Source organism: Carassius auratus, unplaced genomic scaffold (genome assembly GCF_003368295.1).
Source record: "Carassius auratus strain Wakin unplaced genomic scaffold, ASM336829v1 scaf_tig00214568, whole genome shotgun sequence".
Taxonomy (NCBI): domain Eukaryota; kingdom Metazoa; phylum Chordata; class Actinopteri; order Cypriniformes; family Cyprinidae; genus Carassius; species Carassius auratus.
The window spans coordinates 1-23,130 of record NW_020527713.1 but is presented as its reverse complement, the minus strand read 5'-3'; the positions used below and the strand labels follow the sequence as shown (position 1 = coordinate 23,130).

General features: G+C 36.0%; 1 pseudogene; it reads right to left on the bottom strand.

Moving 5' to 3' along the window:
• Nucleotides 1-11,139: 11,139 nt before the first annotated feature.
• Nucleotides 11,140-21,076, bottom strand: LOC113092328 (hypoxia-inducible factor 1-alpha-like; annotated as a pseudogene).
• Nucleotides 21,077-23,130: the final 2,054 nt, after the last annotated feature.

Sequence of the window (23,130 nt, the reverse complement as noted above, 5' to 3'; positions counted from 1 at the left end):
GATTTTTTTTCCTGGTTCTTGACGGACAAACCAATTTGTCAGATGTCCTTATATACATATATGACCTCAAACAGGTCTGATCCTTAATTACTACAATTAGCCTGAATAATTTGTAAGCTAGATTTATGCCTATTTTTTCACATCTTCGTGGCACACCACAATGATTTCCGTCATCTCATGTGTTAATATTTTTTTAGTGTAACAATTTATGATTTGCAAAAATAACTGTTGCATCTGTGTAGATTACATGAGCAAAGTGTATGCGCGTTGTGCACGCTATACATTATGGTCAAGCATGCGCCCTTAAAATAGCATAATGAACAACGCGCAACGCGCCACTGACTTTAGACTAGGTTTTTTCTGGTCAGTGGCGCAATTGTTTAATGGAACAGCAAAATAGCACCAGGGACTGTTTGCGCCGGAACACGCCTCCTTTTTTGCGCTGAACCGCCCAGGGAGCGCAAGTTCATTCACTAGTTTAGCGACGTGCTTCTGTGGAGGGAAAAGCGCGCTTTGCGCGGGTGCAAAATAGGAATGACACATGCGTCGGTGTACAAAGTCAATTGCGCTGGGTGCAAGATAGGGCCCTTAAGCTGTTAACTTTTTTAATGTGGCTGACACTCTCTCTGAGTTAAAACAGACCAATATCCCGGAGTAATTCATTTACTCAAACAGTACACTGACTGAACTGCTGTGAAGAGAGAACTGAAGATGAACACCGAGCCGAGCCAGATAACAAACAAAAGATTGACTCGTTCTCGAGTCAAGAACCGTTTCTGTCAGACACGTCCGATTGGAGAACCGAGGAGTTGATGATAACTGCGCATTAGCAGACTGACACACAGTGCGTCTGAACCAAACTGGTTCTTTTGGCCATTGATTCTGAACTGATTCTGTGCTAATGTTATGAGCACAGGTAAACCGAAGAATTGAATCAAGGGCAATCATCGCCAATGAAATTATTACGTCGAGCGCAAAACAAACGGTGAACCATTTTCTTCAACTGGTTTATTGAATTGAACTGTCCGAAAGAACTACTGGTGATCCGAAAAACGATGCAACCGGTTCTGACTCGTGAACGAGTCATTCTCTGTCTCAGCTCAGTGTTTATGTCCAGTTCTCTCTTCACAGCAATTCAGTCAGTGTACTGTTTGAGTAAATGAATTACTCCGGGATATTGGTTTATTTTAACTCGGAGTGTCAGCCACATTAAAAAAGTTAACAGCTTCATTTGAGTCATTTGTGGATTAATGCGTATTGGAGACACAAAACAGTTCAAACAATTCAATTCGATTTGGTGAACTGGTTCAAAAAGATCCGGTTACTTTGAGTGATTCGTTCGCGTGACCCTCTGATGTCACATGGACTACTTTGATGATGTTTTTCTTACCTTTCTGGACATGGACAGTAGACCGTACACAGTTTCAATGGAGGGACTGAGAGCTGTCGAACTAAATCAAAAATATCTTAAACTGTGTTCCGAAGATGAACAGAGGTCTCACGGGTTTGGAACGACATGAGGGTGAGTTAATGACATAATTTTGATTATTTGGGTGAACTAACCCTTTAAGCTCAGAACTGCTTCGAGAATCATTTCGAAATAACTGAAAAAATTATTCTTATATTAAATGTATATTCAGAGAAATGTACAAAGTTTTCTGACCTTAGCTGCATTTAAACCTGTTGTAGGGGACTCCAACACAATATTAGGACACTTTAAAATACCATATGACCTGCTCTTTAAACATTTTTTCAGGTTTGAATGTGTGTGTTTTTTGTGAGATGTGTTAAGAATAAAGGAATGATCCCAAGCTTACAATGTTCCCTTTATCTCCTTGTGATGTGATTATATCTGGCATGCAGCTCATTTCTTTGGACTCTCTCTCTCTCTCACTAACTCGCTCACACACAAACACACATATTTTCTCACTCATTCACTTTCTTATTACTCTTGCTGTCACCTTTTCGCATCCTTCCTCTCTTACCCATTATCACTATGGAAACAATGTTTACTGGAAGAGCAGTCTGGGATCCCCTGAGGCAAAAAAAAAAATGGTTCATGGCAAACACACACCCCACAATCAATCATGCACACATACACTCAGTGGTTATTATGAAAACTCACATAAACGTCGTCACACACCCTGGTATGAGATGTTCCTAGATTGAGCACAGAGTGCTTCCATTGAAGTAGACATGATGCGATGATGTGATTCACTGAGTCCACCTCTGGATGTTGTTGGAAAATCTAGTTTTCATATGGGCTTTTCACCTTTGAAATTCACCAGATGTGATTTTAAACATTGTAAGTTATTTTGGTCCATCTTTCACACCTCAGGTTCGTCGTCATGTTTTGACATTATACAATTTGTCATTGTCTTTGTTTGCAAATTTATCAGGTAAATAACACTGCTTGTGGAAGTACAGTAGCATGTGAACTGTTTCAATACCCGCTCATCCGTCCATCCGTGGAAATGTCCCGCAGTGTGAAACCGTCTTGAATCTTCTGAAATGTAGTCCAAAAATGCAGTCTTATCTTCACCACTTAAGTTTGTAGTCACTATTAGACAAAGGGTTTTGCGAAAACCTCACGTGAAAGATTATTTAAAACAAGGGTAGCTCTGGCTCAGAGTAAGCGGCCTGGCAAAAGGTGTCGTGCCGAAAGGTGAATGCTACAAGGCCCAGCGTTCTGTCGATTTGTCCTACCCTGTCAGATTTTGCTACCTCCCATTAAAACAATGGGTAGTACAATTCGACAGTTCGACTGAATAGTTCGCCAAATCTGCAATGAAATGCCATTATTACAGCATTTTCTGGTTAGATGCTAACTGCATTTCGTTGCCTTGTACCGTACCTGTGGAATGACAATAAAGTTGAATCTAATCTATTCTAATTAACTGCAGTTGCTATTTATTTTGTGTGAGAGTGCTTAGCACCCTCTTGTACCCCCTACCCCTATTCCTAACCCTAACCAATTAGAATTACCTCTGTGTCTACGCATCACCATACACCATGTTGGAGAATATCCGCTGAGCACAAGCATCTTCTCTGTCAGCCATGCTGCACAGATGCGCTGTTTTCGTTCAAATCAAAGCATAAACACATGTAGACAACGTATCCTTGTGTCGCGGCAGAGTTGCTTGCATTGAGAAGATATTTTCCAAAATGGCGCTAGGAGATGCGGAAAGATACAGAGGAGACGAATTGTTGAATAAAGTTTTTATTATTGTTTTTTTTTTTTTTTTCGTGCACAAAAGTGTTCTTCACCGCTTTGGACTATGGACTATTCTGATCTTTCATACATTTCTGGACCTTGACAGTGTGATTTACTGGGCAGTTAATGGGACAGTCACAAGCCTCCCAATTTTCATCCAAAATATCTTAAATTGTGTTCTGAAGATGAACAAAGCTTTTACGGGTTTGGAACGACATGGGGGTAAATGATTAATGACAAAAAATTCATTTTGTGGTGGAGTATCCCTTTAAAAGGAATTTGATACTGTTCTTACTTTATTTCTCATTACTCATTTTTTTGTCTTTCTCAGTCTCTCCTGAACCCTCCCTGGCTAACATATTGTTGAAGTTCAATCTCGCACACTTCCCCCCACCAATCTCCTGTTTTCATATCTGTGTAATGACAGGCCTGGCTGCGCTTTTGAATTATTTGAGATAAGTGTTCCCGGTCTGACTAATGATACAGGATTCAGGAGCTATCAGACAGAGAGAGAAATTTTCATTAGGAAGAACATTTTTTTGCAGCATTTATGCACAGTTAAACAAACAAGATGTAAACAACAAAAAAGCTTCATATACTCTGAATGCACTTAAATGCCACATGAGTCTAATTTCAAAAATGACAGCCGGCCTCACCGTTCAACTCACATTCCCTGGGGCACCATGGCAGTCTGAGAGAGAGGAACTGTGTGTGGGTGTGTTGCGATGCACAGTATGACAAGCATCATGTCATTGTCAACACTAATAGAGGAGTAGAGGAGCATGATGCCTCTCTCTGTCTCTTTTTGTTCTTCCAGATGTAGAATCTGTCTAATGCTGCTGGCTCAAACTGTCATCCATCAACAAATATCTTTGGCAGCTCGGTGTTGCCATGGCAACTGCCCCTTGGCAGGCAGAGGTTTTAGATCAAAAGGCGTTCAATGCCAGCTTTTCACCTTAGTCGACTTTTTCCTTTCTTTTCTTTTCTTTTCTTGTTTTGTCTGGTCGTTTCAACCCTCATCTGCTCTTTCTCCTTCTCCTGTCTTTTTTCCTTTCTTACATCATCCCATGTTATCCATCCTTACTAATTAGATTTCATGAGAAAATATAACTACTTTACAAGCTGGCGAATGTGATTTATAAAAAAATGTAAGATCTTTAGAAAAACGCGTAACCTCAACCTAAACCTAAACCTAACCATCAAAGAAATTCATAGTAATCATCCACGATTTGCCAAAACATAAAGTAGGCTAGCTGATAAACCAGCAATAGTGTCGGAGTGGAATAAAGTGTTATTTGATTTTCTTTCACTGGAATAAATTTCCTACTGGTCAAAAGTAAAAAAAAAAAAAAAAAAATGGTTTTGTCAGACATTGACCCCTTTTTAGATAGGTCCCATGATTTCATTATACCTGTTTGCAAATTGCAAAACCTTGGCATGTCAAAATGTACCTAAATTACACATTTAGGTTTTTGTTGTAATCTGTATTTAAAAACATAAAAGCTAAAATAACGGTCAGTGGAGTTTAAGCAGATCATACAAAAATAAAAAAATGAGGTCATTTGTATTAGGAATTGGCCACCAATTTCCAAAACATAAAAAAAGGTATGAATGGACATGAGAGTGTGTTGGAAGTCATTTGTCTGAAATCTAATGTGTAAACACTGTATTCACATGGCACAATAACAGCCAATCAGAACATATGTATAATTCTATGGAGCAGGATTTTAGACCAATTAAATTTTACTTTGGGTGGGGCAACCAAGTGCAATGACACAAAAAAGTCATAAAACCATCAATACTAGTGCAGTGTGCATGATTCAGTGATTCTTTCTGCCTTTTAGAAATTTGATTTTACACTGCCAATATATTAAACATTGGCCACGGCCACAGATAGATGAGTTCCAACACAATACATGCTGTGTAACAGTTCTGCTGAGTAATACAGAACTGGATTATCAAAATATTCTGTCCTATTCCACTAGTTCTCTAAAGGAACATTAAATTAATTTCAAAGTCTTTCAATGCTAAAGATCTCTGCACTGGCATGTGTTTTATGTACTGTAAATTATATGTGTCTAAACGCTAAATGTGTTTCCACGTTTATAAATTATTCGCCCCAAAATGAATGTTTATTTGTATTGTTTGATAGATACATCATTTTAAACATTAAATAAAGTATAATACAGCTGTATTGACATGCCACAAGGATATGTACTGAGTCCCATCCTTTATTCCCTCTAAACACATGGTTACGTTCCTTCATTTTCCATTAACATTATTGTTAAATTTGCGGATGACACCACAGTAATTGGACTGATTCCTAACAATGACGAATCAGCCTACAGAGCGGACATATAAAACTTGGTGCTCTAAAAACAATCTGACCCTTAATACAGAAAAGACTAAGGAGGTTATACATCTCATGAGTACATTACTGGGTCCACAAATATCACGGCATTAATAAAGAAAGCTCAGCAAAGACTATTTTCCTTGAGGACATCAAGGAAATCTTTTTAACCTCAACAGAAGCTGATCACTTTTTATTGGTGTACTATAGTAAGCATTCTAATATATTGCATTTCTGTATGGTTTTCTAACTGTAGAGTTAATGATAAAAAAGCACTCGAGTGGGTAGTCTTGCGAGCACAGAGGATAATCGGAGATGAACTACAGTACCAGCATTAGAATAAATCTATAGGTCATGCTGTCTAGCAAAGGCTATCATCTGTAAAGACTCTACACATCCATGCCACCACATCTTTAAACATTTTGACAATTTACGCTTGCTTGTACCTCACGTTTGAGGAACAGTTTTATTCCCAGAGCCATTAATGCTCTGAATCAAGCTAACAATTTTTTTTTTTTTTTTTTTTGAGTTGTAATAGTAATTTAATAAGTTTTGTGGGGCATTGATTGGTTTATTTATAGTAATGCTTAATAAGTGTGTTGTGACTTATTATATATTAGATTGTTGCTTTTATTTTTTTATTTTTTAACTGCATTTAGTGTGCAGTTTGCATGTTAAATTTTGTTGGTGGGTAAAATTTAAGTTGTAGGCTTACAATAACAATAAAGAAATTCAGTTCAATTCTATATCTGTATATGCTTATTCTAGTCTTGTTCTGTTTCTTCTGTTTCTCCCCGCCTATAATGACACGTTTCCCAGAAAGTGAAACTGATGTTAAACTGAAAGTGAAACTTACAGTGAATCCTGAGCTACTAGAAGACAACATTTGACAAAGACCAAACGTTTTTCAAAGTTCTATCTTTTATATGACCACAGAACAAAGATCTACAGTAGGTAAGTCTGTCCAACTGTCTTTTTCCATATGTTTTATGTACACAAAATACAGTCAAAATGGATCGTCCATTTAGTATTTCAAAGTGTTGTATTTCTCTAAGAGTTTAAGTCTGATAATATTGAAGAAATTAACATTAGGTGTCATATATGTCAAAGTAAATGGGTCTTAAAGAGTCTTAAAGAAGTCTTTATACTTCTTTCCAAAAGGAACTAGCACACCAAAAGATATATTTATGTGTGTATTCCCATACACGTACCTCATTAAAACAAACTTTTTTCGAATTACTTCATACTCTGATAAACAGAGATTTAGGTAAAGCATTCTGTTTTATAATACCTCAGGGTTATAAAAGTCCCATGCACTTCTGATCACCCTGTTTATTTTGAGAGAATGACTGCACATTATTCTGAGTAAATGACTGCTGTATCTGATGACAGTGTGGATTACTCCTGTGAAATTTTGGCCTGCTAGAGAAACCTCACCTCGCTCCTACACTTCTTGATCTCCCTGATTATTTTCAGATAATGACTGTACATTATTTTGAAGAATTTTTGGCCTGCTTGAGAAACCTATCCTTCTTCTCAATGGACTCTTTATTGTAAGTACATTACAATTGATCTGCAGAAGAAGTTAAAACTTTAATTAAATGTATACATTTTCTTTATTTCCAAGCTGTTACCCCAGTTTTCACCTTGACACAGAAAGCATTATGTTTGTGATGCATGAACTGAAGGAAAATAACGTTACAGACAACACACTTCTCTCCAACTTGGACTTTGCTGAGAGATTCTTCAGAGACCATTCTCTGAAACTGTCCTCAAAATTGCTAGTCAAAGGAAATAATAAAAAATCTCATAAAGCAATACCTAACCACAAGCAGTTTATGGTACTCCTACAGATTTGTCATACATGCAGACAAATAAATTATCAGAATCACTTCATGTAAAGAAGAAAGAGAATTTGTATTGATACATGATCATGAAGGGGTCTCAATGTTTCCTTAAACACTGCAATAAAATCACTCCAAAATCACTCCAAAACTGCAACATATTCTGTTAAAATATATTCATATGCATTTTTAAAGACTAAAGATAAAATTAAATAATTATATCCACTACTAATTTTAATTTAGTTGTAATTATTTCTAAAGAAATAAATCATACAATGGCATCACATTTGGAGTACAATACAGTATTCGTAATGTGCATTTTTTGTGGCAAGCAAATTTTTTTATAGATTTACATTTGCATGATTTCCTACTTCATCTGTGTTCACTGACAAAAATGTTAGATTCTATAATTCTCTTCTTATTGTTGACATTCTTTAACATCATAAACATAGACAACATGTAAACAAACAACTTAATTTTGTTATTTGTAGTTCTTTATTCTACAAGTATTTTGCATTGGATTTTATTAATTAAAGTGATAACAGTCATAATAAAACTGCATAAACATTTAATGTATGTTTGATAAATAATTGTGTGGTTGAATAATTTTTTTTAAATCTTCCTATTCAGCACAAAACTCTCAATTCTAAATAAAAAATACCAGTTGTGTTGTTACTTATTTAACAGACCTCAATCAGCTGCTCTTTCCATCTGTAGTTCATCGATTCAAAGCCAGTTGCTGTTAAAAAAAAGGTGGAAAATTATATTCAGTTACTAATTAAATGACAAAGAGCTTTTATGAGTTTAAGTCGGCTGCATCTGATAAATCACACCACACTGGTCTGGGGCGGGGGGAATCTAAAGAAAATCTAAATGTACCATATGCTAACACAAGACTTATTAACAACATAATTGTTTCCAGGTTTTTTCTCACACTCATAATTACAGCAATAGATCGTACAGTTACATGAGACCTTGTGCTGAAGGTCAAGGTTTAGTCCAGTTATTTCAGTTAAAACAAGGTTGTTGTTGTTTTTTTCTTTTTTCTCATTTCGATCTTTCAAGACTGACAGTATGTTATATAGATCTGACAGTAAGTTGGCGCCCCCTTCTGTCCTGGAGGAATACTGCAATAAATAATTTTCTATCAAACTAAATAACCCGTAATCTCATGTTTCAGAACAACCAGAGGTCAGAGATTTCTATATGTTGCATGAAGCATAATTTTGAATGTCAACAGTTGTCTCTTTTGTGACAATTTTATTTATCCTAAGGTCTTAAGAGAACCATTTGAGTCAAACAAAAAGGTTTTGGGCAAATTCAATTTGGTTTCCTGAGCTTTGAAAGAGCAACCTTTGAGCAATAAAATTGTCCTCCAAGAAGGAATAGATTGGATACAAAGGGATGAATGATGTAGATACGGAAAGAGAAAGAGATCTGGTTTATTACACATCTTTGCTGTGTTTGTGTGTGGCCAGGCGGATATATGAGGTTTTTCTGTTGGTCTGTGTCCATAGAAAACAGTAAAGTTTTCACGTGTAGAGGGGTTTTATAACAGGCCCTTTGAGGACAAATAGATGTGTGTGTGTGTGTGTGTTTATTTGAATGTGAATGATTTTGCATGTATGCGCCGCCATGGAAGAAGAGTGATGTGTGGGTAAGTGTGTTTAACAGACGTAAGTGAAAACAGGCCTTCTGGCTGTCCGCTGGAAAAGCTGTGGAAGAGATAGACATCTTCAGTCCATTACACATGCTTTCGCTTAGCATTTGAACAGCATACCATGTGAAGACATCAACTGCAGGAAACCTATTTGTGAGATTGTGTGTATTAATGTGGGATCAGTTTCTCTTCACCAAACAGCATTCCGAATCACTCAGACTGAAACTCTGACACTGTTCATCAAGCTATTTAAAGCTACACTATATAATTAATGTTGATTATTGAGAGAGTGCATAAAATCCATCTTTAAAACTGAGCCACAAGCATAGGCTGTTTTCTTTAAAATCTAAGTGTAATACACATAGAAAACATATCCTTGTGGAAATGTTTTTATGTTATGTTGGAATTGTTGGAATTGTTGAATAAAGTCATTATTTATTTATTTTTCTCGTACAAAAACTATTTGCATCGCTTCATAATGTTATGGATAAACCACTGATGGCAGATGGAGTATTCTGACGATGTTTTTCATACTTTTCTGGACCTTGACAGTGTAATTTACTTGGCAGTCTATGGGACAGTCACAAGCCCGACGGTTTTCATCCAAAATATCTTAAATTGTGTTCCCAAGACAGACAAAGCTTTTATGGGTTTGGAACGATATTGGGGTAAGTGATTAATGACAAAATATTCATTTTGGGGTGCAGTATCCCTTTAAGGCAGTTCCTCTTCACCACAATCTGGTGTAATAATGTGACCTGCAAGAATTATACAAACAGTGAAGAAGAGGTTTTATACTAACAACAATCAGTCACATATTAAAATATATATATATATATATATATATTTTTTTTTTTTTTTCTACCGAAACATAATATTTAATTCAGTGTATTACTTTGTTTCTTTTTACATGTTTGAGAAATTTCCAAGCAAAAAGTTTATGATTATGAGAACAAACTGTTAAATAGAAAAACGGTCTTTTTCCGGCCTCCAGAAAGCGAGTCGGTTTTTGATTAAAGTGCAACAGTCCATAGAGACTGAACAGTCCTCTCCATAGCAACAAAAGCAAGAATCATGGGATTTTCCCTCTGATTCAACGAGGGCCATTCACTCAACCTGGATGACAGACACAGATACAAAATGCTGTGTATAATGTTACCAAGAAATAAAGCCATTCGCCATGAGGAAGTATTTTCCCACAGAAATGTGGAAGGGACCTTCTGAGGTTTTGTATGTATGTGTGTCTCTCACGGCACATAAAGAGCTCATGCAGCGTCCTGAGCGATGAAGTAAGTCTTTTGGCAAGGACACCAGTAATTAAATACAGGTCTCGTTCTGTGTTGTGTTGAGCACATACACATGCACACTGTTACAGATGCTCTCGACTCATTTGTGAATGTTCTGTTTATATACAGAAGGGTAAGGTTACTGGTGCAGAGAATGGAAAAAGGCCTAACACAATAATAGGTGAAATTACATTGGGTTAAACCATGATTTGTTTCTAGACTAAGGTATTTAAGTGTTTACATATAGGAACTGTTCCATGTACGTTGCAGTAAAAATTAAAAGACTTAAACTAAATATTCATATGTACTTTAAATCATTTTATGGATGATTGGAGTGCACTGCACCACCAAAATATTTTACACATAAAAAATTTAAAGTAAAGGTCAAAGTTTGAAAATGGATTTTAATTATAGAAACAATAAGCTGGGCTTTTGAGCTTTTTTTTTTTCATTTCTTTATTAATTTCATTTCATTAAATAATCTTTTGAGCATGTTTTTGGGATCTGGGTTTCAGTTATCATCTAAGCTTCTTTGTATTTTTTGTTTTGGGGTTAAATATTCTTAATAATTTTTTCTTCTAATGTGCTCTTCAACTGTGCTTAATTTACTTCAATGTCAAACTCTTCACATCATTTTATATTTTTCTACCCTCTGTATATGACTACATTGCACTTCACTTTTGTATATAGTGTACCCATTAAAGTGAATTTGAAAGGGCTATTATTTATTTATTTATTTTTGAAGGCTTTAAGTTAAAACCATACATTGATATCTGAAGCTGAATGTTGTTGAAACTTTTTATTTGTCACAGACTTTACAATTGTCCTGAAGACAATGTGACACGACTCATTAAAAACACACAACGGCAAAACTCACACACTAGGCATCCTACCACATTTATGCCTACTATATGCCACTGTTAATGTCACACGGAAAACTCATAGGGAACACAAGAGAACCTTTTAAATTGTCAATGCCCTAGATATATTTAGAGATTTAACTAAGAAGAAATCTCTAACAATAATAATAACAGTGAGTAATAATTTCAACATTTAGGTAGTAATGTGGATCGCCCTACCAATGCTGACTACTCTCAACTGCTGTATAATATATCAAACAGAATAAAATAACAGCTACTTTAGACATTTCACAACATTTACACATTTGTATCCATGTTATCTATCATGTAGGACACACAGAGGCCTGAACAAAGAAAACACTTAGACATACCTTGAAAGTTTTTATAAAAACAGCATTGCTAATAAAATAACATTATCTGAAAGCTGCATGTAAATTCATGTATTTTGTGCAAGAATAATCTTCGCATTTGTCACACAATACAATTTTATATAGAATAGAATATATATATTATCTTCTCTGTGCGTATTTCTAACCTGGAAGAGCACAGCTCATAACTGCTCTATGAATTCAGTTTTTCGCCCATTAATTATTATTTATTAGTTTTGGCTTTTTTTTTATGCCCAGCATGTATTTACCATCTACTCATTAGAAGCAGAAGCATTCTAGCTGTTTTGATCGCTCACCACTATTTCTTTGAGATTTAAGTTAATCCATAATGCCACTGATATCTCCCTAATCATGGGAAAACACATGTTATTTTTATTTTTAAATAACTAGGTCCAAGGCACACAGTAGCTCCTCCCCCTGTAACAGGTGTTGCCGCCCAGTCACAGGAGCATTTACCTCACAGTCGTAACGGGTAAGCTGGGGGAGGGGCATCGTTATGGCTCCACCCTCTGATGATCTGCTCAATAACCTTCTCGCAACATCTGTGTAAAAAAAAAAAAAAAAAAAGAATTACAAATAAAACCGAGAGAGCAATTAGTCACTATACAACCATACAAAAATAACTGATCTCCCAATATTCACGAATATTGCACACACTGACTTGTGGTCTCCATGGTGACATACCAGATGGCAGCAACAGTATCGTGGCGTGACGAAGCCCTTCTGATTCAGAAGCGTCTGGTTTTCTGATCTTTTTCTCTGGAAAACCATTCACCACCTGCAGCACAGAACCCTTGGAGAAAACAGCATCAACATTCACTCATAAACTCTCCTTGCACACATGAATAAAATATAACAATTGCTTAGGCCTACTATTAATTGTAGATAAGTGTATTTATTTGTCTAAATGTCTAATTTAAACACCTGACAGGGGTTTACTTTGCTATAATCCCCAGCTGACTGCACATTATTCTGCTTATAACACAACTTATTACCAAACAAATAAACATTTGGACACTAATGTACGACTCATCAATTAACGCGCGCCTTGTGAGGCAAAACGCTGTGTGTCTGTAATAAGCAAATCAATCATTAAGCTGTGTTAACTTTAAACTGTTGTGGAAAAGCCTATGTTCCGTTGTCCTTTCACATTAAAATCCAGCAGCATATTTGTTTAGAAGTGTTTTGGATTGTTTTTACTTGTAAACAGCGCTTGATCTGTGCATATTCAGCTGGAAGTGACAGTTTGATGTTAAAACGTCTCTAAAACGTCACGCACGGTGGCTTGCGGTGTTCGGCCATCTGAATGCACTGGGTCAGTTGGCCAATCAGAGCAGATTGCAATTGTCGGTAGGAGGGACTTTGTAGAAAACGACGTGTTTGAGAGAGGCGGGACCTACAATAATGTACAGTATTTGAATATATATATATATTTTTTGGACATTAAAGCATGTCAACATATTCTGTTACACCAAATACACCAAATAATGACATTTAAAAAAGCATCATATGACCCCTTTAAAGATTATATTATATCATATCATATCATATTATATTATATTATATTATAAGGTGAGGTTCTGCCAATCACAGTCAAGGAACTATCTGTTATATAAGTTATATGACAGTTCACTGAAGTGAATGACCACTCAGAATCACATATTCCAGAGAGATATGCATTGATACACACTAACGTTCAGACATACCAGCCTCATTGCTTCAGACAGAGGTATGGTCTCCAATTTCCTCTTGAGTAGCTTTGGGTTTGTCTGACATTTAGAAGAAATATCACTGTCTTGAATAATTTCGCTAGAGATTTACAGAAACATGAAGAGAGACAGAAAGAAGAAGGCAACAGAAAACAGACTGTTCTTTAATATCTGTATTTATTTGTTCATCTGTTAAGCGTTTGTTTGCAGAATAAATCAGATCATCAAAGAGTGTCTCTATGTAGATGAAGTCTCACCTGCTGTTGCCCTGGTTTGTGGTTCTAATGTTCTGTGGAAGGGTGTCACAGAAGTCTAGAGGGGCTGCTGGGAGAGCAGGGGCAGTTTGTGTGCTGCTGGAGGGGGTCAGTTCAAGCACTGAACCTGGGCTGGAACACATCGACTCAGCTGGAGAAACAGTCCGCAGCTGGAAATCATCATCCATGGGAATGTATGGAGCCAACATATCCAGATCCAAACCCACACCCTACAAAAATCATCACAAGTAACAGAAACTAAATGAACACATGTGTGCGGTACATTTGTATGTTATGTTGGTTTGTTCATCATTGACTTATATACTGACATCTATGTAGATGCAGAAAGTTTGCACTTCATTTTAAGTCATCTACCTGTGTATTAAATGTTGTCTTGGACTCTATATCCATGGAAAATAGTCTTTCCACATGATCCGGTTTTAGATGGTCACTTAATTCTGAATCCACAGAGAGATCAACCTGAACATGAACAAACAACCAATCCAAACTCACATTAAAAATCTATTCTTTAGAAACAGTAAACTAGAAAAATCATATAAAAACATCTGTAAAGTATGAGGAAATAAATTTGACTAGACTCCACCTGGGATCTGGAAGAATCAGGAGCCGAAGATTGTGGAAAGGGGAAGTCGTCAGGTTGTAGATTGGCTGTGGAGACATCATCATCATTTAGGGAGGAGTAGGGAGGAGCGAGGGGTGAGAGGGGTAGCAGGGCACTTGAAGAGGGCAACATAACATCATTGTAGAGAGGAATTTCTGTCAACACAGAGATTGAGGAGTCTGCAAGAAAATTAACATAATGACGTTAAAATCCTCTGTACTTTCTTATAAATAGTCAAAATATATATACAATTCATACATGAATTAATTGTGAGCCATTCACATTAATAATGGTTATACTGCTTAATACCGTTTAGTTATTGTTTTAAGAACAGTGAGTGGCAGGATTATACAGAAAGCCAAGAATCTCTAACTGTAGTTGAATAAAAAAAAAATTATATGTTTTTTTCTAGAAGATGTTTAATAGCGGAGGTCAAACATTAGGATGAATCAGGATGAAGCTCTTTCTTGATTCATTATTTGATTGTGTTGCCAAAAAGTAGGATATTTTTATATAAAATTGGCTTAAAATTGTAAAATAAACACTTTTGTTTTTTAAATGTATGCATCTTTCTTTAATGATTAAATGCTGGGAGGTCACATAACAACACTGTAGCATGTAACGGTTTTGCCTAAATTGAAATATTGGTGCATAGTATTGTATCCATTTATTTTGCAACACTGAAGTAAGCTATTCTCTGTGAATGTGAGAGACTTCTGTTACATTAGATGCTATATGTAAAAAAAAAAAAAAAAATACCATTTTACAATGTCAATCAGCATAACGTGCTGTTTTAGTACAGATAAAATATGAAAACACACAGAATTTACTGTAGGCTGAAATTGTGTGAATGACCCTGAAACTTCCATAACTGATGGTCTCATGTCAAGAACAACTAGTAATTGTGATTTCGATAAGTCATTGTGTGGTTCAAACCTGTGCTGATGATATCCAGTGTGAGGATTGAGTCTACTACAGTCAGTGCCTCTGGCTTCCCCTTCAGACTGTCGTATAGCTCATCTCTCACACACTCTTCTTTCTTCTCATCCTTTGCCTCCTCTTTCAAGTCTGCCACAGTCACTTCAGTCCCGAATGACTCCTCGTGGTGTTCTTCCTGTTCCTGTTTTATGTTTGTGCTGTTGGTTTGTTGAAGGGACAGGATTTGTTTGGGCTGTTCAATGCCACTGAAGTGAGAAAGTAAGAAAGGATGAAAATAATACCACTTATACAAACAAGCACATATTGGTATTCAGGTCGACACACGCATTCTATATGCACACTAAGTGTGTGAAGTCCCACCTGAGGATATAGTTAACACAGACCACACACTGTGGCTGGGAGTTTTTACTGTTATAGATTACAGTGGCTTGAGTCTCTGCCCAAGCAAACCCTCCTGCTTTAGCCAGCAGCCGGTACTGTCCAGTACACACTTGTCCCTTCACAAACACTGCAAAGAGAGAAATACATGAAACATTATGATATATCTTCATTTAGATTTATGTAAGAGGACTGCATTTATATGAGCTTACAGTAGTGGTGTGCTTTGGTCATGCGGTCAGAATCCAGTGCGTGATAGTATTCATACACAGAATGCTGCAACAGTTCTACTGGAGCAAAACCCAACAGCTCTGTGATCCTGCAAATACACACAATTTGTATGTTGCTCTGAGACACTGCAGCTTTCCACAAGTTACCACTAGATAGTGAAGAAATCAAGGCCATAAGTCTGGCTATACAGTCCACACACTCTCCGCATCTGAACATGCATACTTCCTAAACAGTATGTCCAAATATCTGTTAGTCCTGAAAAGGTAGGCAAAATACCCAGATGACCTACTTCACGTGATTCTGAAGGTTTCGAGGCAAGTTCTTCACTGAATATAGTACAAACTAAATTTAATAGAATTTCAGTTTTGTTATTATTTTATTCTCTCTTAGTTAGAAATAATGACATTATGCATAGTTATTTTATTCTACAGACAGTCTTAGTTTTTAGCAGTAAGAAATACACACAAAATATTTTTTATTTTCTTTTATACATCTGATGATTCTGATAATAATCCGCGAGAAAAAAAGACATGCTGTAAACTTAAAATAATGTAAATATTTTCAAAATAATATTTTAAATAGCTTTGGGGTTTAATACAGTCACAAGGACAAATACTACAATACAATAATAAATAAATACAATATTGTAAATAATATAATATAAAATATATATATGATACCTTTCAATAGTTTGGGGTCAGTAAGAATTTTTATGTTTTTAACGTCTCTTATGCAACTATGAAACTATGAAAACACTTTTTTCCCACACCATGTTTACATGAAAAGAAAGTAAAAAAAAAAAAAAAAAAAAAAGAATTTAGGAGTCTTTGGTTCTTAAACTGTCTTAAACTTAAACTTTATAGTGCACGATCCAAACTTACATTTTATGAAAATGTTTTGTAACATGATATTGATGTACCATTTACATGGTAATGCAATGTCTGATTTTAAAATGGGTTTCAAAGGATACATTTTGAGATTTTAAGTTTTCAGTCGATATATAATTTCTGATGATTTCTAAAATGTGATAGAGAAAATGGCAACATAGAAGTCTTTCTTTTTAAACAAAGGTCAAATCTCCAGTTATAATTTAGATTTTTGAGGGTGCACTCTTGTCATAAATTAATCAATTACTTTTCCTACATAATTTTTTACAAAAAATATTGATAAAATATATATTTGGGAGCCTTAGACCTTTCCAACGATATATAGTTTGTCAAGATTAGATTAGATTTATTTGTAATATAGTGAAGTAAATGTAGGCATCCCACAGAGGGGACGGGTGACAGTTAACAGGTTTTAAGTGATTTGTCTTTATATTTCATGCTGAGTATTACTCTCACAGAGGTTGTATATGTATATATATATATATATATATATATATATATATATATATATATATATATATATATATATATATATATATATAAATAAAATATGCCCTTATATTTTAGGAAGAGGAAGATAGGGGTCCATTTCATCAAAAATGTCCACCCTATAAAAAATGTTGTTCAAATTCAAATTGCTGCCGTCAACATATAACCATTGAATTTAGTGCTGAGTGGGGCAGGTGTTATTGTACAGCACTCAGATGTGCTGGGACTTTACCTCTCATCGCAATAGGTGAAGCGCATATCTAAAGTGTGGCGGCTGAGAAATGTTCTAGAGTCCAGAGGAGCCTCAATGTTCATCGGGTGGGGAATAGACTCACAGATGAGCACCAGGTACGAAGAACTCATATTGTTTTCCTCAACCACACCTTTCTTGATGCCATCTGTTGTGTGGATATGGGCCCGAACAGCGCAGCACCTGTCAGAAAGAGAGGCTGATAGGGATAAATATGGATCCAGTTTCACTGTGTAGATGCTTTCAGAGTGACGTGCAGTCACATGGTCAAAAGTGCAGCTCAAGTAAGGAGTGGTACCTTCCAGGAGGCAGATTTGACATTGACAGTGCGCCCTCTGCTGGTCAGTGTACATTTCATCCTCAACAGAAAACCTCTGTTTGTGTGCTGCTCCTTTGCTTTCTTAGACAGACCTAAATGTGGGAAAAGGGAGAGAGATGAGTGTGAGTGATCATGATTGTGACTGAGACAGAGAAAGAAAAAGAGTGAATATTACCAGTCCTCTGTGCCAGCATTTCTCTGAGCTCCTCATGGTCACACGGATGAGTAAACTCAAACACACTATGTCCAGTGTAGTCGACCTACAGGGGGAAAAATGGTTTAATATACATAAATCATGTTATTTTTCTCATTTCTAAGACCTGGATACATATTCATAGCCACATTAGTGATTCAATTTGACATCAACCAGTTTGCATTTTACAATGAAATGTAATAATTGATCACACTGCTACAGTAATACCCAATGGATTAGTACCCATTTTGTACAATTACTACAGTAATACCCAATTTCTTACCCAAAATATTATTATTAAGCCTGCAACTGTAAAACCTGGCATATTGTTTTACTTTTATTGTCCAAACAATTCAAATCGTTAACTCATGCAATACCATTCAAAAGTTTGGAGTCAGTAAGATAAAAAAATAAAATAAAATGCTTTTATTCAGTTACATTATATTAAATTGACCGGAAAGTGACAGCAAACATACATTCTGTTCATCAGTGAATACTGAAAGAAAAGGCACCATGGTTTTCATTAAAATATACCACAGCATAACTGTTTTCAATACTGATCATAATAATAAATTTATTATATAAAAATTATTTCTGAAGGATATATGTCAAACTGAATTGAGCCAAACTGTAAAAAAAATTTTTTTAAATTCTGATTTTCATAATGTTGTTGATGCATTGTAACAATCACGACAATGATCATAATCTAATCTAATTATTGTCAGTTCATATTGTAAAACTACCCCAAAAAAACAAAAAAACACTTTCAATGTGAGTTGGAACCACTGATCTATATATATGACTATATGTTCTATATTATAGATCAGTGGTTGGAACTCACCTGAGGAAGGCCCAGACACTTGCTGACACTCTCCGACAGGTAGACGATGTCGCCATCACCAGAAAGAACCATGAGAAACCCATCCAGAGCTTTCAGATATGAACTGTTCCACTGAGAGTCTAATTCAGACTCCACGTCCAGTACATCTATAGAGATAAGAGTGAACACATGCTGTCAGTGACAAACACTGCATGAACTCACCAATCATTTGTCCCATCTCTCTCACCTGTTTTCAGTAGTGTACGCAGGCGCAGGTAACTGAGTGCGAGTCTTATGACAGATGCTTTATCCAGGTTAGAGGTGACACTGTGGGGGAGGGGCAGTTCTCTGGCCAGTTCATAAAACACCTCGGATTCTTTTCCTCTCCGACAACGCGCTGCATCTCTGGATTTCTCCTTTCTCCGCTCTGAACTCACCCTATAATGAACACATGCACAAATATAATCCATAATAAGGGGCTGTGCTGTGTGCCTTCAGCAATACACATCTGTGCACTATGAAAAACATACATCATAGAGCTATAAAAGCACACATACATTTCACAGTGTATAAGCCAGCTGCAAACATTATGCAAAGGTGCAGTTGAGCAAGCAAACTCAGGATGCTGAAAAAATACTGACAACATGATATGATGTTACACTATAGGGCTTCTGTTTTTTATAAACAATAATAAAACAATAATGTGTTATAATGTGTGAACGTGTATTGTGGAGCGTAGTTTTGTGTTATGTAGGGTCAAGCAGGGCAGTTCTCCTGAACTGAAGACAGTCGCCTTATTAACAGAGACTCGATGGAGACATGGCAGACAAACCACTTTCACACACAAAGATCCTACTGTACAGTTCCCGACATCATGATGTTTGCTGTGAGCTGTTCTCAGGGCAAATATGGAAAACCAAGAGCTCATAAAACATCCGTGGACAAGACTAGTCAGAGATGTCAACACGGTTTAATTAATTCTGCTGGATTTATTTTTTCTCTTATATAGGTTTTCTTTCTCCAGATTTGAAGCCACAATTTACATACTGTTCAAAAATTAGAGATATATATATATCCCTGCTGAAAACCAGCATATGCTGGTTATGTACTGTATGTATTGAACTATGGCAGCTGGTTTGAGCTGGTTATGAGATGGTTTAAACTGGTCATGTGATGGTCCTGTGGAGGAGCTAGTTGTTTTAGGACCCGCACATAACCTGCTCAAACAAGCTGCCATTCTTCAAAACATACCTAACCAGCATATGCTGGTTTTTCAACAGGGATGTATGAGTTTGTAAGCTATTATATGTTTTTATATATTTGTCAAGTGCTAAGGTCACATTCAATTTAATGCCGACTTCACACACTTGTGGGTGTAATGGGAAAGGTTTTGTCTGAAAATATGAGTCATGAGATAACATGTGTCAGAGGGCCCAATTTTGCTATATGCATGTATATTTAGAAAAGGGTGATCATCATCATATACAGCTGCTTGTGACTGACAGATGCACATGAGAAGTGAAAAGCACGTTTTTTTATTAAAAGAGAAATTGCCTTCGGGTTTTTTTTATATGGAAGGTAAATTGATTTTACTGCCACAAACATGTTTTATTCTAAAAAAAAAACAATTTGCCATCAGTTTTCTACATGGCAGGTAAAGTTATTTTACAGCCACTAAATGTATACAATAATCTATATATTTAATTGTGTTGGTATTTATCAATGACTATCAATGCAGGTTACATCATTCCACCAGTAGGTGGCAACAAGTGATTGTGTTCATGAGTCAGTCACTGGGGTGAGGTTCACACTGCATGAAAATGAGGCCCAAATCTCATGTGTGACTGAAATCTTTTTGTTTCATGACAGTATGATCAGCACAAATCAAATGCATTCTGATCTTTTTTATTCTGATTTGTGCAACTTTCATATTAGGTCCTAAATCCGTTTGCAATGTAATGCCAGTCTGAACGGTTAAAACAGAACTCATGCAACTTTTACATACCTGGATCATTTGTCATAATTCCACGCTGACAGGAGTTAGTCATATTATTTTATATACCAGTAATTACTTGATCTGTAAATATGACAGAAGGTTGCGGAGGCAGTCAGTAAAGATAGAAGAGGTGTTATTTTACTGTGAATTACAGTGACAGCTCTATAAAAAGCTAAACTTACAGGGTCGTACCATAAATATTTAAAAACTTGTTCCTCATCTTTGTCCTCCATAATGTGAACAGTCATACAAAAAATCAACTCTGACCAATAAATCATAAATTGAGCACTAATGCTAGAATGCTAGAGAAAGCACTTAGCCATCTCACCCCTCTTCCTGTCTGTTTCTCTGAATCACTCCGCCTGTTTGAGCATTATCTGTAAATGCTGTTTCAGATACAACAGAAAAAGACAACAAAAAAGACACTAGTCACCATGTGCCAATAAACACACAGTCGCCCGGCTGACCATTTCCCATTCAACACACTAATTAGAAATATACAATTAAACAAATGTAGATTCATTAAGTTTTCATTTTTGTGTATGTACTTAAGCTGTAGTGAACATGTGTAGTACAAGAGTACACAATTGAAACCCTGTTACTGATCAGTTTCCAGCATATCTGAGTAACCTTCACAATATACATTGACCTTGACTGCATGGTATCCATGCTTCATAGCAACATAATGCAGGCCCCTGGTGTAGGGTAGTGTGTGTGATCTTATCAGTGTGAGTAAGTGATCGATAATAGTTTTTTGTTTCAGATTATATTAGATGTACTTCAGCCAACTTTTCATATTTAAAAGGGCAACAGTGGACACCTTTTTTACGATCTGTCAAAATCTTTGAACTCTGAAAGGTTACTTTAGGACATATTAAGTAGTTCTGTAGATTACTGTAAGTTACAATACAGCCACTCTGTAGGAAATTACAGATGCTGCCACAAACCACAAACCCCCGCTGAGAGAACATCAAACATCATGTAGTATAATAGATGACAAAGAGCCCCGAGGGAAGTTGCTGAACACTTTGCAATAAGGTTCAATTTGTTAACATTATTTAATGCATTAGCTAAAATGTTTAACCTTGAATAGCTGAACGTTTCATGAAATGTTACAAATGTATTAGTAGTGAAATTAATATGAATCAAAACTATTAAATGCTATAGAATTAAAGTTTTAATAAATGATCAGTCAGTCAACCTGCTCCGTATTCTCTCCTTCTGACCAGTCCAAACTGCTTCCTTCAGGGAACTACATGATTCATTATTTATAACACACACACATAAGGCATGCTTACTATGGTCTAAATATTTTACCAAGGACAGTGCATACATACTTGTGGGAAAACATCTCTGTTTAATGCATCTCCACTACATTAGCAACCTTAAATATTAGTATGAACAATGTTGGTGTTTACAACCAGTTTTAAGAGAGTATCATGTTTTAATACTCTCTTTCTGTACCTCTTTACAGCAGGAGCAGAAATGCTCTCTGTGTCTATGAGATTTAGGATCATGCCGGCTTATGAAATGAATCTAGGTTAATGCCATTATCCTATCATTTAAAGCTCTCATGCAACATTTAGAGCTTCTTGGCATCCTGTGGATACGTTATTAGACATTATAACACATTTGAGGAGTGTCCAGTAACCAAAGACATGTTAACTAAATCCATCCTAAAAAAAAAAAAAAAAAAAACTCTTCCATTAGAGGGGTTACAGAAACCACAACAAGATGGCTAGCAGGACATTATTCAAGCAAAGGTCAACATTCTTCATCAGCTGTCTGATAATAAAGTCTCTTCTATTTACGAATTCTGTTTCTAAGAGGGTGAATGGCTAGTTTGATAAGTGCAGAAGCAGCCTAACCTTTCTCAGCGTTGTTTTACACCCCTGCGAATGACAGCAGCGACAGGCCACAAGCTGATAGCACACAGGGGACCTTGACCATAGAGCCAAGAGGAGAGGTGTCAGCTGATTACAGTTGACTTTCAGAGGAGAGCAGAGAGACACCAAAGATCTAACCTTCATGTGCTTGCAGATTTAAAAATGGGCGCCACTATAAAATGTACATGTGTTACACAGTCATTTTAGATGGAAATCTCGAGTGGTGCTAACAATATAAAATCATTCCATAATTCATTTTTTACAATACAAGTCACTTGTAATTCATACTGTAATTAAATGTAATTCAACTATTAAAATTAATTATATAAACATGAGCAGCCTTATGTACTGTAAAGTGCATTAAATATATCACAGCAAGAACCCAAACTAAACAATTTAAATATAAGGTGCAAAAAAATCTTTTTTTTTTTTAATTTCAAATGTTGGATCTTGAATAGGTTTAAGTACTTAGCACTGCTTTTTTAATTAAATTGCAGTAGGCCGTATCTTCCAGCAAGGCTCCTGGATGATTTTTAAAGGAAGAGATGATCAAT